Here is a 23,824-nt window from a genome sequence, read left to right as displayed (position 1 = left end):
CGTTGAAGGAAAAACACATGCAAAACTTTACAATATCTTACAAACAGTGAAATAAGCAAAAAATAACATGAAAGCAACTCAAAAAACATAAACTTCCGGGAAGAATTTTACTCTTCAGAACAACTTTATGAAAAAAAAATCAATAAAAATGCATTATATATATATATATATATATATAAATGAAAATTAAATATGCCAATCTCTTAAAAACAGTGACAAAAATACGATGAAAAATTGTTGCCAAACCTCTCTTTCTAAAAGAATGAAACCATTCAAAATGATGCGATTTCATAAAAAATCTATCAACAACAATAAGACAGGAATATTGTTGCCAAAATCACATTTTTAAACAGGTGAGAAGTGTATTCGGAAGCTTCATTTAAAGTTTTTTTAAAAATACATCGTATTATCATTTTTTCAAAATTCTTTTTGTAAAAGCAGTCGCAAGGTTGAAAGTTTAACGTGTCTAAAAATCAAAGAAAAATAAACTTTTTTTGAAAAAATCCTGTTGTGAAGGTGTTAAGCTCCCTTTGTTAAATCAATTTGTATTTAATCGATTTATTGAAACACGAAATTTATTTTAAGTTTGTAAAATAGCTATGTGCCTACGTTTCATGACGATGTGAAAATGGAGTGTGTAGAGTAAAATCTCGCTTTCCTATAGCCCATTATGTCTGAAAATGACGCGATTTCGTCACAAAACATAAAATAAGCAAAATTCGAATTCGAATTTCGAAAAAATCGCTTCGAGGTGCACTGGCTCTTGTCTAGATGTACCTATGTACCAAATTTCGTAGCCGTGGGTCTATTAGCTTACGCGCAGCGCGAACGAAAGTCACACACACACAGACAGACTCTTTCTTTTGTTTATATGTAGGGATAACAGCATTTACTCTGCTGCCACCAGTATTGATAATAAGAAACAGGCGTTATCTGAGCCCTGTAGAGATTTTCTACTACTTGTGAACATCTTCGAATTCTTAGTTTAGTTCTGTGACTTCAGTTCCCGTCCAAGAGAGACGTAGTGTGTTAGCGTCAAGGTGACGCACTGTAAATTATAAAGAGGTTAATAAAGGTTACTTTTGACATTTCTTCCTGTGTAGTTACTGCAAGTACAGTTGCCACTTAGAAGTTAGGTAAGCAGACTCTAGAAGAGAACTGTGAGAATTTAGAGCTGAGGACGTTTTTATTGCGCCAACTAGGATTTACGTTTCATAATAACACTTAATGACAGCACATATAACACGAAACTAGCGATTTTTATATGAAGCTGGTAGAGTTCGTACTAAATTCTGAATAAACATTGTAAGGTCACCCTCCCAAAGAAGGGCACAAGTGTTGGACACTACTACGGTATAAGGAAAAGCGGTGGTTACTTTATTATGGAGGCACCTAACAGGTGGGCCACTGTTGCTTCCAATGACGGGACAGACAATTTACATCCATGCCTTTTCCGTCATTTCAACCCGGGCCTTCCGTACGGCAGTATTTTAAGGTGTTTATGCAAACATAATGTCAAAAAGGCGATTTTCATTTCAGAACTTATTTAGAAAAGGAAAAGCGATTTTAGATTGCTTTAAGCCTTCCTAATTGGTATGCAGGTTAGAGCTCTTGGCTGATGTACCACTAAGCTCGGGTTCGAATATCGAAAAAGGCGTGAATGTTTGAAAAGGTATAACGTCTATGCGATATGGGGCACCCACCCAAAATATATGGTGAGTCGAAAGTCCTTTTCAGTAGTTTGGTAGTACGGTAAGAGAAGTGAGATACCCTCGGATCCGTCGATCAAGGTTCTCCTTTATAATTGGGACCGAGTTGGATGAAGTCTTAGTGTCTCCTACATGGTTCTGAAGGCCTACGCTGATGATATACACCACCTTCTATCCCTCACAACGAGAAAATTCGTGGATTTGGTAAGACATACGAGATAAGCCACAGCAACCACAAACTGCTTTTAATATGAATGAAGTTAGAAATACTAGTTGGCCGTTTGCACATAAGTGAAAAATGAGGATGGTGTTTAACCTCCATAGGAGGTGTTTAAACTCCATAGATCGCCTTAACCCATTAAACGCCAAAACTACAAGGAATGTTTCTTTTCTCATGAAAACAATAACAAATATTAAATTAAGCATTTATAACATAAATTTACATTGAAAATAAAAAAAAATGCTCTTACCTGTGGAAAACGCGAGTGTTGCGTTCGCGCAACGTCAGCGGAATAAGACTACGGATGTTTAGTGAGTAGGATTGTACTGTGATGTTTCTTTTGAGTGGAGCGCAGGATTACTTTTTAGCTGTATAACGTTTTATAAATCTACAAATCACTTTACTTGTAATTAATTGAATATTAAACTATACGTTGTATTTCTTTTACAAATACAGATTATTTCAATTGAAAGATTAAAGCATGAAAAGCTTGATTACGATCATGAAGTAAAGCTACATTACATACTTTGCATCTATAGACAGTCTGGCTATGGTACTCTTTGCAACAAAGCCTTTTGTTATGAACGGACTTTACGATAAAATGTCTACCGTCTCTATGCAATGGTTTCTGAATGCTGAATTTACTAGGTCTTCCTGTTCCCGATCTATTTCTGGCTAATTCTACACTCTCAATAGGAGTATGCAAAAGGAATAATGCATTCTCGCGTCTGAAATCTAAAAGAGACTTTATATTTCCAGTAGTAAAAAGTGGTGATATTTAGTAAGTTTATATACGGTCTCACCTCATATAATTTATCAGTATTGTCAAATGCAAATTCTGCTTCATATTCCTGTACTGCAAACGTGATGTCGATTCTCGTACAACAGGAACAGAAATGTCCTTATCAAAAGACCAATACATTTTTTCTTGAGGTAAAGAATAATATCCTGTAAGCAATAATATTCCAATAAATCTTCTCATATAGGCTTCAGATGTAATATATATTTTCTTTTTTTTTTTTTTTTTTTTTTTTTTTTTTTTTTTTTTTTGCTGAGCGTATATATTTGTCTGTTCAAGGAGAAGAGAGTAAATGTCTAAACCAAAACGAAAATTGAAAATCTGTGCACTAGTTTTACCTTGTATTTTGTCTTTTATAATTTCTCTTCTATCTCTTTCTTCATGTTCTTCCTGAGACATAACTAACAGTTCCTTTTTTATCCACTTCAAGATTTCAATCTTCTGCTTTTTAAACTTTTTAGTACGACTATAACTACTTTTAGAAGGCTGAAACTAATTTCTTACGTTAATTTCAACTTCCCCAGCAGTATCATTTGGTAAAATATCATTATCATTATTTAAAACATTGCAGTTCCTTTCTTCTTCGTCACTAGTTTCTGCAATTTCTGGGGGGAACAACAACACTATCAGTTTCATTCTGGTCATTATTAACATAATCATCATCTGTTTCTTCATCAAAAAATCTTTGAAGGGCTTCTTCTAATGCAAGATACCTCGTTTTAGGCATTTTTAAACAACCAGAACATGAACCAGAACATCGAAAGGAATGAGTGAAAAAGGAAATTGACTACCCGTTTCCTGCTGACGTTGCGTCAGCGCAACAGCTGTTTTCACTTGCTTCACAACAGAAATATATACATCTGACTGATGTAATGTTTTGATAAACGATGATCTTGACTAAAAATAGATCACTCATAAAGACGGCGATTCTCTCGTTAAATATTTTCAGCCAAAATACTTGGTCGAAAATTTTGCTTAAATTTTACTTAAAGTATGGGATTAATTATTATAAACAAAATGATTGTTGAAGGCAAATATTGTTTTACAGAAATAAGCTTCATAATATTCCCTACACAAAAGCATCTGCTGGTATAAAAAATCTTAGGTAGTTATATTTATATACGCATTTTTTTTACCGTTGCGTCAACGCAACACCAGCGGCTAATGGGTTAAGACATAATTTTCGAAATCGGATCATTTTTTATGTCATTTTAAAAGAAACCAGACTAAATGAAAATCGAAAAAGAAATAAAACTAAACAGAAAATAAAACAAAATAGGTAAGATGTGAATAAAAATAAAAACTTCTAAAAAGATAAAAAATAAAACAAAAGATCACGAAAAAAAACAACAAAGAAAGCGAAATACTAATAGACTCAAAAACGAAGTAAGAACATGATCATCAAAATTGTTCCTTTTTGATTATCTGCTATATCCTTTTCAGAAACTGATAATTTTTACATTAAACTTTTTCCGCTTTTATTCCTTCATATTTCCATTATTTTCCTCTTTCGGAGTTTCTTTACTTATTTGTAAGTCTGTTTTATCGATCTCAGGATTTATATTCGTAAAGCTAAAACGTTGATGCTTTACAGTTATGCCGTCATTTTACTTAATTAGTCAGTTTCTTTTGAATAAATATATTTGTTGATTTACCGGTCATATCTGATTAAGAAGCATAGTTTTTCTACGCTAGTATTTAATGTTTATGAGGATACGTAGTTACCATGTTCAACCTACCTGCATAAATACTATGTCCTTCACATTTGTCGGGTATGAGCTGCTGAAAAAAAGGTCGAGTCGCTTAGTTTTTATATCGATTATGCTTTATCTGTAATTATATTGTATACATTATCTCCTTATCCTTTTTCAGAGGGCATGTGAAATAAAAGACACTGAGGACGACGTTCACTACGTTCTGCAAGCGGTTATATATAAAGTTTTTTAAAGTAATTCCAGATGCAAGTCTCCATATAAATTACTAATAATTCAAGTAAACTATTCCAATTTTCGTTATTCAGAATATAAAGCCTGACGTTTGGAAAGTTTCAAGATGTAGCGAAACAAATAAACTGTTATAACAAAAAGAAAAGGGAAGAACAAATATTAAAGACACTATAGTAACAAGAATCAACATAAGACATATAAAATAGCACTTCTTTAGAAGAACAAAAATGATGAAGGAAAAAAAATGTGCTTATGAGATAAAAATACCCAGAAAATTCAAGAACGTTCTAGCCAAAGGAAGTGGAAACAAGTCCACTGGCTCCATCCATTGTCTGAAAATGAAAATAATTATAAAATAATTTCATTAACTCTTTGAAAACTGAAGTTTTCGCTAACCTGTATGCATAAAATACCGAACCACCCAAAAAGGTTTTCGAGAGTCACAGCAATAATTTCCTCCCCTCGCCATCCATTAACGCACAAAGAAGAGTGAAGATTTCAAATGCCATCCTGTCGACTTCCTAACAAATAAAGATAAGAAACCACAAATAAATCCTTTTAGGGCAAGTTGTCTGCAATAAACTGATACAATGCATTTGGGGAACCTGCACCTGCTACTGCATACCTTAGGGGAGGAAAGAAAACAACATCGTAATTTCGGCCGTTTTGGGCGGTTGTAGTCGTTTGAATGAAAGGCCGTCTAGGGCGTTATGTCTTCAAAGAATTAAAACCTGAGGTTAAACAGCGAATGTTAATAAAACCAATGTTAATCAAAAGGCATACTTGTTGACGAATTTGATTTAACAGGGACGTTTCACATTCATAAAAATCTTTCAGTTCTGATTAATGTTCTGCACTCTAATCTGTCTTAGCCTTCAGCATTGAAAAGAATTACTTTATAGTTGCTTTCACATTTTATCAGCAGATGACACTGGAAAGCTTTTGAATTCTTTTTTCTCCTGCTATCACGTGAGCATAAGTTTCCTTTTCGTCAAAGAAATGTCTGTTTAACATTGGAAATTATAGGTTTCTAAATATACTTTTGTTGAAAAATATTTTGAAACTGCGTTTAAACCATTCTGCAAGGTTTATGTATTTTTTATTTGTTCGCCATTACTGCAACTAGGTATCACATTTAAAATTCACTTTTATTCATGTAGATTGATAAGAAGTAAAACGTAAAGTCGCTGATAACAATTCTAAACATAATGTGACGTTTTGCAAACATTTTCCAGATATGAACAATCACAATAAAAATATTTGCTTCTTCGAACTCGGGTGAATGGACTGGCTGCATCGTTTTCGTGGTTTTTCCCCATGTGCAATATGTATACAAGCCAATTCCTTTAAAGTCCTCCACGAAGGCATCCATCCCCTTAGGCAGATAGCCCTAGTGTGCTGTTATATATTGTGACTTTTCTGCATTTACTTAGTTACATCCAGTCCCTTAGATGAGCCCAACTAAGTCTCGCTCCAACTAATAAACAACTAATAAATAATCAAAATACTTTTTAAATCTTTTTTGAAGACGAGATACACCTTTCTGTTAACAATTCTATTAAAATTTAAAGAAAAAAAAGAAAACATGGTTCATGATATTCCCAATTTTGTGGTCTTTCTTTACTAGAGTAAGCAAAATCAGTTCTGAAAGATTTGGCAATTCGGTAGATATCAAAGAAAAACTTTCCTATTATCCATAATAATACATTCCTCCTTAAAGAAAACATAAACGTAGGAGTAAATAGGCCTCCTTAAAGAAAACATAAGCAAAATATTCATTCGAAATTCTAGACATAAAGAGACCATGTTTTAATAGTCCCCTAGTCGGCTTGCGCAGAGAAAACTGTTTGCTGGATATTCAGTGCGAATGCAGAAAGAATGTTTTAGGATAATTCTATCAGTCTTCTACATAAAATAGTTCAGTTTTATTTCGACATTATTTTTATTCAGTCCTCGAAATACTATTCCCTGAACTCTTGAAGTTTGAGATTGATTTCTTTTGCATTTACTCAGACTAAATCTCCAGTGCCCTAAACTTTCGTGTTTTAATATTTTTGAAAAATGCAATTTTAGTTTTAATAATAATATTCTGCTTATGTTTCTTTTATTATTTTTTCAGTTCTAAAATTTCTACTTTATGTAGCTTGCTAAATTTAGAGCAGAAAAAATAATTATAAATGCTTTTCATCTAACACCTGTTTTAAATTAAAATTTTTGTTACTTCGGACTTAGAAGTCATAAAACGATATAAAAAAATTAAGGCGAAATTTTTAAAAGCAAGCTTCATTGTTTCATTTTCTTGGAGAAAAGAATTTTAGTTTGAATCAGAGTTATGAAGTCAAGCGTTCACTCTAAAATTAAATTCCATGCCATAAAATACGAAAATTTATTAATAATTTTCATTAAGCTTAATCACTACACCTTTATTAAAATTTTTGAATGTTGAATTTCTATTTGGTTCGTTATTTGAATGTCATTCCCAGTGCGTGAATGAATAATAGATAAATTAACTAAGATAATTTGTAAATTGTAAAATATTCATGAAATTTCAATTACATTCACGCCTTTATGTACATAATTGTGTAATCGCTGTGTTTTCTAAATTATGCAGATTTTCTATAATTTACAAATTATAACCGGAAAGTGATGGAAAACAAACAGACAGGGTATTTTTTACAGGTTTGCATTGCATTCACGTAAAAGAAACAACTTTCAGAAAGCTAAAATCTTATTAAAATTTTACCTTCATGTTAACTAACTGTCGTTGTAACTATAACTGTAAAATTTAAATGTACAGTAAGTACCACCCCCCCCCAAAAGGGGGACAGTTCTATTACTCCCGTTGTAATTGGCCAATTGACGAAATTCAAATAGGTTATATATTAGATTTATATATGGCATCATTCTAACAACATAGGTATTTTGACACAAAATCCGACTTCTTCTGAAATGATATTGCAATTCTTTCCCATACTTCGACTTTACGACTCAAATTATGCCTAACTATAAAAATTTTGTAAAATTTGGTGCGAAATTTATGAAAAAATTCAAAAATTTATCTTGGTGCATTTTTTTCAGTTTTCGCCAAAAATAATTCTCTTGGCGAACTTCTTAATTTATAGCAACCTATTTTCCTTTTCTTTTTTTCATTGCAGACGAGCGGATAAAGAACCGTCGTTCATACTTCCGAATGATTTTAACAAAGTGCGTAAATCACATTTTGCGTTATTATCGCTCATAAACAAAATACCAAATTTCAGAATGCTCCAGTATGTAAATTCGTGTATATCTTAGAAACGTTTCAATAGAAAACCCTAATTTTTAGCGAGTGTGTCTACAAATACATCTACATTAAGATGATGTTAAAATTTTTATAGATTATAATACAAAAATGTTTTTGAAAAATTTATAAAATATGTTTTAAGATACGAATCTTAAACATAAATCATAAAACATTTGCGAATTATATTTGGATTAAGCTTAAATTTTGAATTCTGAAAGAATGAATCAAGTAAGTTTAATAAGAAAGACAGAAATTAATATATATAAATATATATACATATATTAATTTCTGTCTTTCTTATTTAACTTTTGTACTTACAACCTAGTTTATAATATATATATATAAATTTCAATTAACATTGAGGAGTTAATATTTTGGGAGCTTGTTTTTTCAAAACAACTCGTCAATCGACCCAGTAAAACGGAATATATAGAACTGCCCCCTCTTTTTTGGAGGGGATGTGTGTGTGCGCGTGTGTGTGTTGTGTACGTTCGGTCTTGGAAACTTCATTAATATTTTAAGTGATGAATGATATGACTGCTGCAGAATAATGAAAATCCTTACCTCTTTACCAACTTAAAAATCACAAGCATTCACAAAATAATGAGGAAAGATATTCATTAATAAAATTGAAATTATAAACACCAAAGTAACACAATGTTGACAATTACACGTTACCAAATATTTTGTGGAAGAAAAATGTTACATAAAATGACTATGATCATTTTGCAAATAAGTCTCTGCTTTAACACAATTTTTCAACGAACTCTGAAAGTATTTTTTCACTCCCAGCGAGACATTTATACTCTTTATAGACGTATAAATGAAAGAAACTGAGCAGTTTCGATGAGATATAAGAACATTTAAATTCTTCCATTACACTATTTTATCAGCATTCAATAATAGCGCATCAAATCGTTATCTGTTTTAACATCTCAACAACCCCAGCAAATGCTTCCTCCTCTTAAATATTCCGCCCGAATGCATAAGAAACGAGATTAGCACCGCAATTAACGACAAACCCTTAGAGATTTATCCGAACATAAAAAATAAAACGAATAAATTAAGATACAGTGAAATATGCTAAGTACGCGTAACTCTTCAGACGCAGAAGAAAATCGCCTTCAAATAAATAAACCCCAAATGTAATAACAACTTATCATTAAATCTTTTCATCGCAATCTTTATTTTTTTTTCCTTTCAATCGATTAGAATCCTCATTCCGTATCTTCAGGTCAGTTCACAGTAACTGGAAAAGGCATTTCAAGAGTGACAGCAAATGGGATACGGACCGATATCTGGACGTCTTTTCGGATTTCCTGATAAGTGGGACAGGAATTAGTAAAGGTTCATTGCGTCTTAGATAAGTAAGGTGTATTTTTATAATAACCTGATTTTGAAACTTAGATACTTTGTAGAGTCTTTCGGTTATTTGAAGCAAAAGACGTGAAAAATCTGAATTAAATTTCAAGTTTAATTATATTTTGTAACTATTACTCAATAGACAACGCAGTTCTTCAGCTCTCATGAGTCCACCACGATTGTTGTCTCCTGAATACCTCATACTCGGCATTTGATTGCGCAACCGCTGATTACATGTTCATGCTCCGGAATTTAAATTTAAAAAGACCAATTTTATAAAAAAAAAAAAAAAAAAAAAAAGAAAAAGAAAATCTGAAATGTTTCAGATTTTAAATTACGTCCAAAGGGGCGTTTTTTAACATTTTGTGTGTTACCTTTCTTTATTAAATATCATGTTCCTCGCACTTAAACCATAAGATCCAGTGCAACAGCAATATCGCAAAATAGTTTTAAAACGGGCATATCTTTAGAATTTCCGATACAGAGACTCACGCGCTGGAGATAAAAATGTTTTTTCTGCACAACGTTGCCATTGCTCGCTTTGAAATCCTTGAGTTTGTTAATCAAAAATTCGTCAAAGTTTTAAAAAATAGGAAATCGATCATAAAACAAATTTCAAATTTCAAATTGGGTCTTCCACATGCTCATATTCGTTGGAGGATTACGTTATTCAAAATTCGATGACTCTATGTACCGTTGTTTTATCACAATACGAGAAATATACATACATTTATGCAGATTTTTCATTATTTAATTTCTTCAAATATAATGAAGGACTCTAACATTTTGTGGCAACAGTTTGAAAAGTGAACCGACATTTATGAGTCCGACGCAAAATGCCAAAAAGAAACTAATAGTCCTTCGGGATTCAAATCCCTTTGGACTAAAAAGTATATAAAAAGAAAATCTGAAAGGTTTCAGATTTCAAATTACCTCCAAAGGGGCGTTATTTTTCACATTTTGTCTGTCACCTTCATTTATTAAATATCACGTTCTTCTCACTGAAACCATAAAATTCAGTTCAACAGTAAATATCGCAAAATAGTTTTAAATTGAGCATATGTTTAGAATTTCCGATAAATGTTTTTTCTGTACAAGTTGCCATTCTCGCTTTGAAATCCTTGAGTTCGTTGATCAAAAATTCGTTAAAATTTCCACAATATGAAATCGATAATAAAACAATTTCCGAATTTCAAATTTGGGTTTCCACATGCCCATATTCGTAGGAGGATTACGTTATTCAAAATTCGATGGCTCTATGTACGGTTGCTTTATCGCAATACTAGAAATATACATACATTTATGCAGATTCTTCAGTATTTAATTTCTTCAAATTTAATACACGGCGATAATATGTGGTGGCAACAGTTTGAAAAGTAAAACGAACATTCAGAGTGATTCGACGCAAAATGGCAAAACGAAAACAATAGTCCCTCAAGGACAAAGGCCTTTTGGGCTAAAAATTAGGAAATTTAACTTTTTGCTCGGTTACCTGGTTGTTGTAGTTATATTTAAGAAAATTATATAATAATTGTAAAAACAAAAAACGAAACTTTCAACTCGGGTACGACAAATATTGAACAAGATATATAAATTCCAATATTTTGGACATTTGATTTCGTTTTTTTACTTACCTAGAAGGATCGGTTAAAAAATAAATTAGAGTACTTAGAGTTCCATTTGAGGCCATTCCTTCGCGATCTACAAGAGTGTAACATACTCTAATTTATAATTTTGTATAAAATGGTAGGCAGCGGCCGAACTGGTATGTATACTGGTAGTTCGGTCCGAGGTTTGAATCGCGAACTGGCTAGCTGCATAGTAGGTTTTATGATTTTCCCTATGTGTAATGTGTTAATACAATCCAGTTTCTCTTAGAAAATCCTCCACGAAGCATCCCTCTCTTTCGTGTAGTGCGTTAGGTGGCGAAACACGTAAATAATAATAATAAATAAATGGTATGAAGATAGAATTTTCACACAAGTTCATTTATAATTTTTCCAACGCTAAAGGTTTATTATTAATATTCTGATGAAGGTCTGTTACCTTATAACCATAATCTAATAATCATACAAGCAATTCATTACAGTATATTTAATTTTTATTTTCAAAAATTAATTGAATTTAAATTCTTATTATTTATCGTTACTTTAATTATAAGGTATTTTCTCTCCCCTTTCCGCATGCCTTCGTCCTGTAATTAGAAGCATACTTGACCCCCTAATCGAGAGGTCCAGGTTTCGAGTGCAGGTGAGGGCAATGCATATTTTTCCCGCTTAACGCATAAAAAATCAAATGAGTGTACAATGGCGCCCGAAGTAAGGAGAAGGTGAATGATAATTTATCACCACCAGGATTTGGCGTTTGGATTCCCTAATTCCCAGTCGCCCTTTAAAATGGGGGAGTATATAAGGAATTTTCTCCATCCTTTCTGCCTGCCTTGGCAGTGTAACAAGAAACATATCCCATGCGTAATCAAGAGGCCCATTCGGCCGCTGCCTACCATTTTATACAAAATTATAAATTAGAGTAAGTTCGAGATCCATCGAGGGCATTGCACATGTTTTGTGTGTCCTGCTTAAAAAAAACCAAATGATTCTGCATTTTGATCTCGAGGGATAAGCAGGTTATGTGCAAACTCATTAACGTAACCCGCGAACGCGAGTGCTGGGTCCAATAGCCCCGCCCGATTAAATAAACCTTTCTGAAAACGCCCCTGTTTTTCCCAAGTGGTTGTGGATCTGTTCAGTATAGTCTCATCCAATGCCACCCTCTTTGTGTTTTCGAAATATTTCGCCAGGAATTTGATCCGAAGTTTTGTTTTGATCGGATCGGGTCTTTCAGACCTAACGCGCCTATTCGCACTGTTGTAACGTTGTTCAGTTATGGTAGCAAAGTTACAGCAGTGCGAATAGATTGTTCAGTTATGGTAGCACCCCCCCGGGGGTCGACGTAGAGAACTCTGCGAAGCTACTGGCTAGGATCTGTACCTAGGCAGTCTCTGCCACGGGGGTATAAAATTTATGAACTTGGTGGTTCTGAAGGCTCTGGGAAAGGTCACTTATTGGCCGGCCCCGGAGTCTGGCATGTCCTAGCGCGGTGTGGTGCTAGTAACCCGGGGGTTATCCCCCGGGGTCGCTGGGTAATGTCCCGCTGCGACGGGCTCGCCCGAGCGACTGGTAGGAGAATTTGACGACTGGTGCTGCCTGGGGCCCGTCTCCAGGTGGTGCGCGGCTCTTCTGGAGGGTAATAGTGGAGGTTGAACCTCCACGACGTGCCCAAAGGGAGAGTCGACCTGCAGTGAGATTAAGTTTCCTCGGAGCAGGGAAGCCCAAACGCCATAGTTATGGTAGCAGAGGAAGCTGCAAACATGTCGCCGTAATTTATCCTATAAGGAAGAATTGTTACGTTTACAAAAAAATTATTAGAAGATGTATCAACTGTTGAAGACTCTATTGAAGAAAGTGATGATGAAAGTTGTCATGAATTTTTTAGTTCTCATGATACTGATTCAGAAATCGAGATGCATTCTGAAAAAGAAAATGAGAATGACATTTATTGCTTTATTGGAAAAGAAAAAAAAGTAAATAAAAGCCTAAATCTGATGTTAGAACTCCTGCTCATAATATTGAAGAAAGTGATGATGAAAGTTGTCATGAATTTTTTAGTTCTCATGATACTGATTCAGAAATCGAGATGCATTCTGAAAAAGAAAATGAGAATGACATTTATTGCTTTATTGGAAAAGAAAAAAAAAGTAAATAAAAGCCTAAATCTGATGTTAGAACTCCTTCTCATAATATTTCTGCTAAATTGCCTGGAAACATTGGTAAGACAAAATAAGTGCAGACTCCAAATGAATCGTGGGAACTTTTACTAAGTGAACAAATGTTGCCGAAAGGCGTCATTTATGCAAATATTTATATTCCATATATTTCTGAAAGCTTTCAAAAAGAGAGAGAGAGATGCTCATCACACAACTCTAGTTGAAATTCGCGCTTTTATAGGTTTTTTATATTTTTGTGACATAAGTCATCTCATGTGAATGTGCGGGAAGTGTGCGCAACAGACGGAACCGGCTCGGAAATTTTCCACAAAGCTATGTCCTGCGAAAGGTTTTCTTTTTTTATCAAGATGTTTGCGTTTTGATGACATAGGAACTCGCGTCGTCAAGTAAGAATCAGATAAACGTGTACCTATAAGAACGATTTTCGAAGATTTTGTGAATAACTGCCAGAAATATTACACTGTCCGTGAGTTCATAACAATTGATGGAAAACTTGAAGCTTTCCGAGGAAGATATTCTTTCAGGCAGTATATTCCTAATAAATCTGAATAACCTGAATAATAATATAAAAAATTCCTAATAAATTCTATATTAATATAATGCGTTTTTCTATTGCTTTGAAAAGTTTTATTTCATAAAACATATTACAGAAATAAAAATAAAAATTTTTATCATTATTATTTGCATATTTTTTAAGTTTGATCATAAAATATTGGCATATATGTAGCACTTTTAGCTCAAGAGTAACAGTTTTTTCTTCACAAAATACGAGCAATAACACGAGTAATTCAAATACACGAGTGTCTTTTGGACCCAGGGCGCACACTCGTGTAACTGAAAAGAGCGCGCGGGCTCCCGGGTTAAATACTCAGCAAAAGTTAAAGATAACAAAGTAGTTAGAGGCACGAAATGGATGAAATCAAACATGCAACTATTTCCAAAATTCGCAAAATTAAAGAGGAATATAAAGAGTTCGTAATATGATTTGAATATTTCTTCTGTTCCTAAAGTTGATACTATAAAAAATAGTAAGTAGCTAAGTTGAGATCCCAAGAAGAGGTGTCTATTTTCTTTTGTATTTCTAAGTCTGAAAGCTATGCTTTATATTGCTAATCATAATAGCTCCTTAATGGAAAGGGATTCTATAGGGAATATAAGGTATTTTCTCCCGGCTATTTGAATGCCTTCATGGTGTCAAATGGTAGCACACTCGGCGCGTTTTCGAGAGGTACAGGTTCAAGTCTCGGGAAAGGCATTGCTCATTTCTCACATTTCCATCATCAAGAAAGCCTAATGATTCTTCAGTGACGCCCGAACTGTAATTTGGTGAATAAGCTTCTTCACCATTAGGATTTTGCGATTGCGTCCAGTCGCCCTTTAAAACAGAGAGAGTATTGTTTCTCTCCTTCCTGCATGCCTTCGTGGTGCAACGGCAGCACACTCGGCGCGTATTCAAGAGGTTCGAGTCCCAGTGAAGACATTGCTCATTTTCCTTGTCTCCCTCTTCAAAATAATCTAATGACCATACAGGCACTTTAGAACAATTGGATGATTAAAATGTATCTTTGGGATTACTGGACATACAATGAAGCCTAAAATTTCGTGTTTTGTGCATTTTTACCTAAAGGTGTCACTCGATCGAAAGTGTCACAGATTGAGAGCCTATTTGTTCACTTTTAATTTTGATTAATTTTTTAAGCTTAAATGATGGATGTAAGACCAATCGATAAAAACTACTTAGCTCCTCCCTTTTATATATATATATATATATATCGTATATCTTTCTATATTTTTTTTCATTTATATTTGGACGCCTTGTTTTCCACAAATTCAGTTATTTGTGAATTTTATTGTTATTCATGAATTTATGCTAGTTATCATTGTTATTTATTAATATTATGAATTATTAATATTGATATTTTGAATTTTATTATTAAATGTGTAACGTACTCCTGTCTATTTATCGTCTGTTTTTAAATACCTTGCATACACAGGATGCCAGTAAATGTTGCAACAAACTTCTAGGGGAGGTCTAGCACATCATAAGGATTAAGAACTGCATAGGGATCCATAACCCGGAAATGCCAGGGCCAAGTAGTAGCAGAGGTAAAAGATGGGAAAGGAAACAAGAGAGTTATTAATCTGAAATATTTATTGGACGTGAGTATAAATGGTGCCAGCCAGCTTGAAAGTTACAACACATGCTCGAAGGTTGCACCATCAGACGCCAAACACGCCTGACCTACATACCAAAACCAAACCTACCGCCAAACAAACTGACGGAACATTGATTGCTGGACTTGTTCAAACACATGGAGATTTTCTTTGATTGTAGCAGCTGGGCAGACGAGTCTTGCTACGAGATCCATTTCAGACACAACAGGATCGTGGCATATGAGACTTTTGGTAGCTTCCCACAAGCAGCATTAAGCGGTCGCCGACCAACCCCCCAGGACATTAACGTTGTGACGCGTGGTGCCGAACATCATAGAGTTTATTTTGAGCCCACAAATGCTGATTGCGGTGACTGAATACGCCATCTCTATTGAATATGGCCTCATCCGTGAACAACACATAAGCACACATTCAGGATGGTCATCAAGGAGCACTAACTGAATCCTTTGGAGGCGAAAGGCGTGGAAGGACTCGGTGTTCAAGACACGCTGGACACTGGCACGAGACATTCTTAATTGAGACACAATGGCACGTATGTGGGTCCTTGAATTACTCTGCACCGTGTCCAACGTACTTGCTTCCCTAACTACCGAGTGAGTCGATCGTGGCCTGCGCTTCTTAATGACCCGTAGGTGCAAAATTTTGATGCAAACATGTAAACAATATCTCGGATGGTTGATATCTGTCGGGGAAGAGTTCTCGATAAATGCATGCAGCGGCTTGTCCATTACCCTAATCTATTGCAGGGACTATGTCTGCAAACTCTCTGTTCCTACAGCGTTCCATTCTCTTCGTACCATACTTACCGATCGAATGAGGCAATCCTCACTTTCTACTAGCACTCTTCTGTATAACACCCCTCTGGCGGCGTACAATGACGTTTCTGGTCATGGATTCCTATGCAATTCTTAATCCTTATGATGTGCCCGACCTTCGCCAGAAGTTTGTCGCAACATTTACGGGACGCCCTGTGTCGCAACATTTACGGGATTTACAGATTACATTCAAATGTTTCTCGATTTAATTGTAAAGCTATTTTTTCACAAATCTGATAAATAAAAATTAATATCACAAAAATATTAATTGCTGCAACAACAAATTACACGGTTTTTAACGATAACACATTCGTTTTAACTGTTTGCTATAAAATATACTTTTTTGTCTTAATAATACTTTAAATCAGAGTTTCGCTATACTTTTTAAATCTGATAACATCAATAGAACGATTTGAAACAAAAATACATAAAAATGTGTAGTTCTCAAAGTAATTTCTATTACGAATATAATACATATATACTACATTTTACTTCGTTCCTTGTTTTATCCGTACATTTTTCCATCCAAGTGATATAAACATTACATGCTTCAAGAGTACAGTAAATCAAGGATTCATTAAATTTTTGAAATCGTATAATATTAGTAGAAAAGTTGAAATAAAAGCCAAAAAAGAACTAAATTTTATTTGCATTTATTTAACAGCATAAGTAACAAAATGTTTTCGTAATTTACTTTTGCACTCCACCACACACTTACATCTGAAATTTTCTCACAATAAAGATAACAGAAACGAATGATGCAACTTAAAAACAAGACAAAATGGAATTTATTTTTTTAAGCAAAATATTCATTTCAAATAAGGATTTCGTATTACATTCTAGACAGATCTATCCCAAAACACACGGACCTATATCTTCATTCATTTTGTGATGGAAATAAAAGATATAAATTTCACCCACGTCTACTTGTATGGAAGACTGGCATTACATTTCCTTCAATTTGAAGGAGTGGAATTTGTTATCGAACATTGGGTTCTCCATTAAATTTACTATTCGCAACTGCAGACAAGGAAAACTGAAATCGCATTTATAAATAAAAGAACTGAGGTTAGATTCAGATAAATTAAATTTAGAAACCAAATACTCTGAACGTGGAAAGCAAATCCATTTCTTTCTTTCAAATCATGTAAAACACTTTATACTAGTAAAATATCATACAGCAGAACTTTAACTGAGCAGTTGAAGACAGCAGCCCATTCAGATATTATTATAACACGTACGTTTCAGGAAAACAGGAAAATAACACGTAAACTTAAAGTAATTAAAACTCGTGAACATTATTCTCGAAAAATGTGTAGTTCTCAAACTAATTTCTATTACGAATATAATATATATATCACTCCTTTGATTAGATCATTCTTTATGATATTGGTATATCCAAGTAAGTATCAATATCTAGAGCGGTCACACATAGGACTCTCTTCCTCAGGAGCAATAAAGGCATTTCTTTTTAAAAATTTGTATGGCTCTGAAAAGAGCCTTTTTTTTTTTTTTTCATTTGTACATTTCAGTACATAATCCCTTACTTCTTGCTTTTCTTTCGTGTCGCCTTTAAAAATATGGTGATGTCTCGTCGATTGCGTCGGGTAGAAAAAACTTCTGAGAGCTGAGAAAAAAATTCTCTGGCAATTCCTTAAAAAATAATTTAACAAAAAGCCTCCCCCCCTCTACAAAAAAAAAAAAAAAAAAAAAAAAAAAAAAAAAAAAAAAAGAAAGAAAGAAAATCTGAAAGGTTACAGATTTTAAATTACGTCCGAAGGGGCGTTTTTTAACATTTTGTGTATACCTTTATTTATTAAATATCATGTTCTTCGGACTTAAACCACAAAATTCAGTTCAAAAGAAATACTGCAAAATAATTCTAAATTGAGCATATCTTTAGAATTTCCGACACACAGTCTCCCGCGCTGGAGATTTTTTTTTTTTTTTTTTTTTTTTTTTTTGGTACAACGTTGTCATTGGCTCACTTTGAAATCCTTGAGTTTGTTAATCGAAAATTCGTTAAAGGTATACAAAATATGAAATCGATAATAAAGCAAATTCCAAATTCGGGCTTCGAGATGTCTATACTCGCAGTAAGATTACGTCATTCAAAATTGGATAGCTCTAGGCACCGTTGATTTATCACAATGAGAGAAACGTAAATACATTTACGCAGATTTTTCATTATTTAATTTCTTCCAATATAATACAGGGCGATAATATTTGGTGGCAACAGTTTGAAAAGTGAAACGGACGTTCAGGGTGATTCGACGCAAAATCGCAAAACTAAAACAATAGTCCCTCAGGGTCAATATGGCAAAACAAAATTAATAGTTTTTCTGGGCATGTAAAAGCCAATAATGATAAAACAAAATCTGAAAGATTTCAGATTTTAATTGTCGTCTAAAAGTGTTTGTTAAGGTTTTTTACACTCTTGATGAGGTCGTCGTCTACCAATCTGCTGTCACACTCCCTCCAGCTAACCCTTTTTCGTTTTGTCTTTTTCCCATTAATATTAAATACCATTTTCTTCGCACTTACGTCATATACAAATCGAGATCATGCCACACAAACACGCCTTCTCTGGGATAGAGCCCTGGCCTTTGGTATCGAACTCAACTCCCTTAACCACTATACCGTTTGGATGGCTACTCATAAGATTATCGCTTTGGTTTTATGTAGCACCAATTTTCAGTAAGCCAGGTTAGTTTTTGTAAGGAAGTTAGTTATAAGCTATTTGTTATTTCTCTGTTTTTTAGTTGCACTTGTTTCTTTAAGATTAAATTTTGAGGCGTTTACTACAGATAAGCTAGAAATGAAGTATTTTGAAAGCTGCGGTACTGGTTATATTAATGCGCAACTAGGAATAATAAAAGATAGTTGGAATTCATCAAAATGGCGCAATAAAAGGCATCGCGAAACGGCGTAATACCACTTCGATTCGCATTTAATTGAATTTTTGTAGTACCAAGTTAATAAAGAAGCTGACAGTTTTATTTTTATCTTATTAGGGACTTTTGACTGCCAGAATGTATGGAGCTGGTTTTAATAAATCTCTTTTGTCAGATAACCTCAAATCTCGAACTCGTAGGTATTTAAGATTTTATATGCCATATTCGTTAATTTCAGCTGTCGATTATTTAATTAAATAATGTGCGATTTATTATTATTTAATTAAATAAGGAGAGGTATGTTCCTACAAACGTCTGCTGGAATCACTGGCGCAGTTTTTCCGGAATCTGCATCAACTCACGGTCGATGGAAAAATACTTATTCCAAATTTGATAATTAATTCTAATAATACAATTTGAATTTTTGCTAAGAATAAAACGAAACTTTGTTTCAAATTAATAAATATATTATACTTTTTAAAACATTTAACATATTTTCTTTAAGCAATTAAAAAGATATAATCATTAAAATATTGCTTTTTGTAATGGTGTTTACATTAAGGGAACTCATACACCTTAAACCCCTCATGATCTTCGATTATGTTACTTTTGCGAGAATTGGGATATTTTATTTATTTTGAAAGCAATTACTTCCAACGTTTTACAGCTGACTACATAATATAGCTGCTTTGGAAACTAGTAAGCAGAAAGTTTGTGTTGCCACAAATATTTTTTGTAATTTAATCCTCTTTGTGACAAAACATTTCGCTATATTTCCACCTTGCGCTCATGATATTTTAAAAATGGCTAATGTTACATGGTTGAAATAATGGTTGAAATTAGATGGAATTCTTTATATGGGCACTATTTTCTAACTGAACGAACAATCTGATGAATATTTTAATATTGAAAAATTTTATGAACGAAAACATTAAAAATGTTTTTAATAAAATACATTTTATAAACTCAACTCAAAATAAAATAAAAATTTAACGTGAAATTTTTAGAATTTTAGGTTCACGGTAGTTTTCAAATGTTATAAAAGCTATATATTAAATATGCAATTAAATTATGCAACAGAATGTTTTAAACTGTGCGCGCAAGTTGGAAACATGGCGAAAAATGTTGTCACAAAATGGATTAAATTATAAAAATATTTGTGGCAACACAAACTTTCTGATTACTATTTCAGAAAGCAGCTATATTATGTAGTCAGTTGTAAAAAGTTGGTAGTAATTGCTTTTAAAATAAATAGGTTATCCCAATTCTTGTGACAGTCACCTATTCGAACATCGTTTGAGTTTTAAGGTGTATGAAGCCCCTTAATAGCTTTACGCAATATTTATGCAACTGAAATGAAAATACAAATATAATGTACAGGTATAATAGAATATATCTTAGTAGATTTTATTATCACTTCTAAGGAAATATACGCCATCTAATTTACTATATCATTGCATGTTATCATCATTTCAAATAACTCTTTTCCTGTTTTAAATGTACAATTAAATATCTGTTAAATAATTTTAGTTATCTTAAAGCATTTCTTTATACCTCAAACAATTATCATGAATAAAGTGTGCTATGAATGCCAAGCTTTACTATACGCATACTTGTAGGTATGTTTATATTTGATTTCTGCCCGCCAGCGGCCGAGCGGTAAAGTCGCTGAACACTGGTAGTTCAAAGAAGCTCTGAAGAAGCTCTTTCACATTTGAATGAAATTGTTCAGAGAGGTCAAAAGAAGAACTTGCACACTATTTTGGTCTTTTTGGATATTAAGGGAGCCTTCGATTATGCGTGGTGGCCTTGTATTATCAATCTTTTCAAAAAAGTGGAACTTCCAATGAATATTTTTTAACTCGCTGCTGACTTTTTAAAAGATCGGACGGCCAAACTGCAATTGGGCTCGGCTTCTGCAATCTGTCACCTTAAAAGGGGTTGCCCTCAAGGCTCAGTATCAGGACCTACGTTTTAGAGTATTATTATTAATGATCTCCTATCAAAACTGGAAAATCCTATTTGTTGTGATACTATAGCCTTTGCGGATGATGTCTTGTTTTGCTTCCAGAGTAGGGACCTTTCTGTTACTTTTTTACAGGCACAAGGATCTTTAAATCTCGCCTCCGACTGGTCGAAAGGATTTAAATTATACTTTTATCCTGATAAAACCAGGGTTATGATTATTGAAAAGAGAAACATTTGTTATGATGCATTTCAGTTATCTCTCGACGGCACCCCTTTAACTGTGGTAAAGCAAATGAAATATCTTGGGGTTTTTCTCGACTGTAAATTTTCTTGGAAGCAACACTTAACTTATATATTAGAGAAATGTGATAGATTACAGCGTGGATTAAGTCGTATTGCACGCAACACATACAGTATTAATTACAATGCTCATTCGCTCATCTATAAACAAGGAATTGCACCCTTCATTATGTATGGCTCTAAAGTCTGGGGTATATCGCTCAAGAAGAAGATAAATTATATATATTTACGACGCGTTCAAAGGCGTATACTTCTGCGGGTCATATGTGGATATCGTACCGTTAGCTATGAGTCTGTTTATGCAATTTCTGGCTTTCCTCCAATTGACATGCAAATTCTTCATGCTATTGCTTATAAGGAATATATTTCTACATCTGCTGTCTCTCAGTATGATTGTATTTTACCTCCATCTGATCTTTCTCATCCTTCAGAAAGAAATGCTGTTAATTTTATTCAGTTTAGCAATAAAATCGCAGATGATTCGCCTGTAACTTGCTATACTGATGGCAGCAAAATTGATGGCAAGGTTGGTCTCGCATTTGTTGTCTTCAAAAATGGTCTTGAATTTGATCACTTTCAATTAGAATTAGAGATGAACGTACCGTTTTTATAGCTGAACTTTTGTGCTTAAATTTCGCCGTGAAATGGGTCTCTGAACAAAATAGTGCTGTTCAGACTATCTCATTTGTACTGATTCCCTTTCATCCTTGGGGATCTTAAAATGTACTTCTTCCTCTAATAATATCATTATCGAGATTCAAAAAGAACTGAAAAACCTAAAAGATATAAATATTTCGGTTGCATTTTCATTTGTTTGTGGTCATACAGGTGTTGTTGGGAACGAGCGAGCCGATTTCCTTGCTAAGGCTGCGACTAAGCGGGAAATTGACACTTTTGTCAATATTCCTAATTCCTTTTATAAGAAGGTCATGTATGAATGTATTGTGGAGTCGTGGAACCACGAATTCATTAATTCAAATAAAGGGAGCTTAACAAAGAGATTTTTCCCTTCTATCAAGATAAGATTGTCATGTCATCACTTCTTCACAGACTATAAATTAACCCAATTTCTTACTGGTCATGGAAATTTCAAAAGTTATTTGAATAGATTTGAGTTCCGAGTCTGTCTGTGATTGTAGCCTCAGTGGAGAGGAGAATGTTGAACATGTGCTTCTTCTGTGTCCTAAATATAAGAACGAAAGAAAAGTATTGAAACTGGAACTGAAAAACTTAAATATTAACTGGCCTCCAGAATTTTATCAATTTATTCCCGAGAAAAGTGCTTTTAACACTTTTTGTCAATTTATAGCAAAACTTTGTAATCATCCTTAATTTTATTTCAGTTTTTTCTTCTGTTTATTTTGTATTGTGTTTCAAACTTACTTCTGTAAGCCCCATGTGATTCTATGTGGTACATGGGGAACTTACTGTGTTCCTTAAAAAAAAAAAAAAAAAAAAAAAAAAAAACCACTGGTACTTCGGTCCGAGGTTGGAATCCCGCGAACGGGGCGTTTTCGTGGTTTTCATCATGTGTAACGTGTATACGAGTCAGTCTCCCTTAAGAAGTCCTCCACGAAGGCATTCCTCCCTTTAGGAAGATAGCCATCGAGTCTTTGCCGATATCACACACATATATTTGAATTCTATTACATTTCCGAAAGTCTGGCTGACTGGAATTTTCTAATTACTCGAAATGTTTTCCTGTTTCCTCTCATTTAGTTTTATCAAAGTTCGACAGTATATAAATTATATAAAAAATGTTTAAAAAATTTAACAAGGTAACTCAAGTTTACTTATGTAAACAACAAGCAGTGCGAGTAATTAGAATTATGAACTACGGAGGTTCAGATCACTGGATTCTGCGTTTCGCAATGTGTTTAATTAATTTAATTTTAAATTAAAAATAATTTACAAATTTTGTTTTAAAATAAGCAAGTTCACTTCCATGCAGTTAGCTGAACATTTAACCTAAACGCTTCTTAAAAGAATCTAACTAAAATCACGCGTGAAACAAATTGTTTATGCTTCTGAAGATAATTGCATTTCAAGTTCTAAACCATAATTTCTAAGGTTCTTTAAAAGAAACGAAAGAATTTACAGGGAAAAGAAACGAATATCCACTTAGGCAAATCCAAATGAAATTTCTTTACTACAACTGCATTTCCCTGTGATTTAAATAAACCTGAAGTCAAACAGATGAAAAATATACTAACCCTATTCTACAAAACATTATTCTTAGTAATCTTGAATAATTCGTGTTAGTGAAACCTTTTCAAACTTCATAGCGAGGTCTAAAATGTCAAACAAGATCTAAAAGAAGAAAGGAAGAAGGATTTGCTTCTGGAAGATGCTCTTTCTAGGCAAACATTTCTCTTCTTTGTCCCTGATCTCCTTTTCTCTAAAATGCAGCTGCATTCAGCTTGGTTTTGAAAAGGCCTTTTTCTAGAGAATAGTACCTAACGAAGTTTCCAGTTCCTGGAAAACTCGTCTTCCAATAAAAGCTCGAGAAAAGTCTAATGAACGCATTATATTAGAGCTGAAACTTTGTTGAATATAACTTTAACGA

This window comes from Stegodyphus dumicola, chromosome 7 (genome assembly GCF_044657685.1).
Source record: "Stegodyphus dumicola isolate Sdum_Otavi_A_Nest chromosome 7, ASM4465768v1".
NCBI classification, from domain to species: Eukaryota; Metazoa; Arthropoda; class Arachnida; order Araneae; family Eresidae; genus Stegodyphus; species Stegodyphus dumicola.
The sequence above is the reverse complement of the archived record's forward strand: the minus strand, read 5'-3'. Positions refer to the sequence as shown.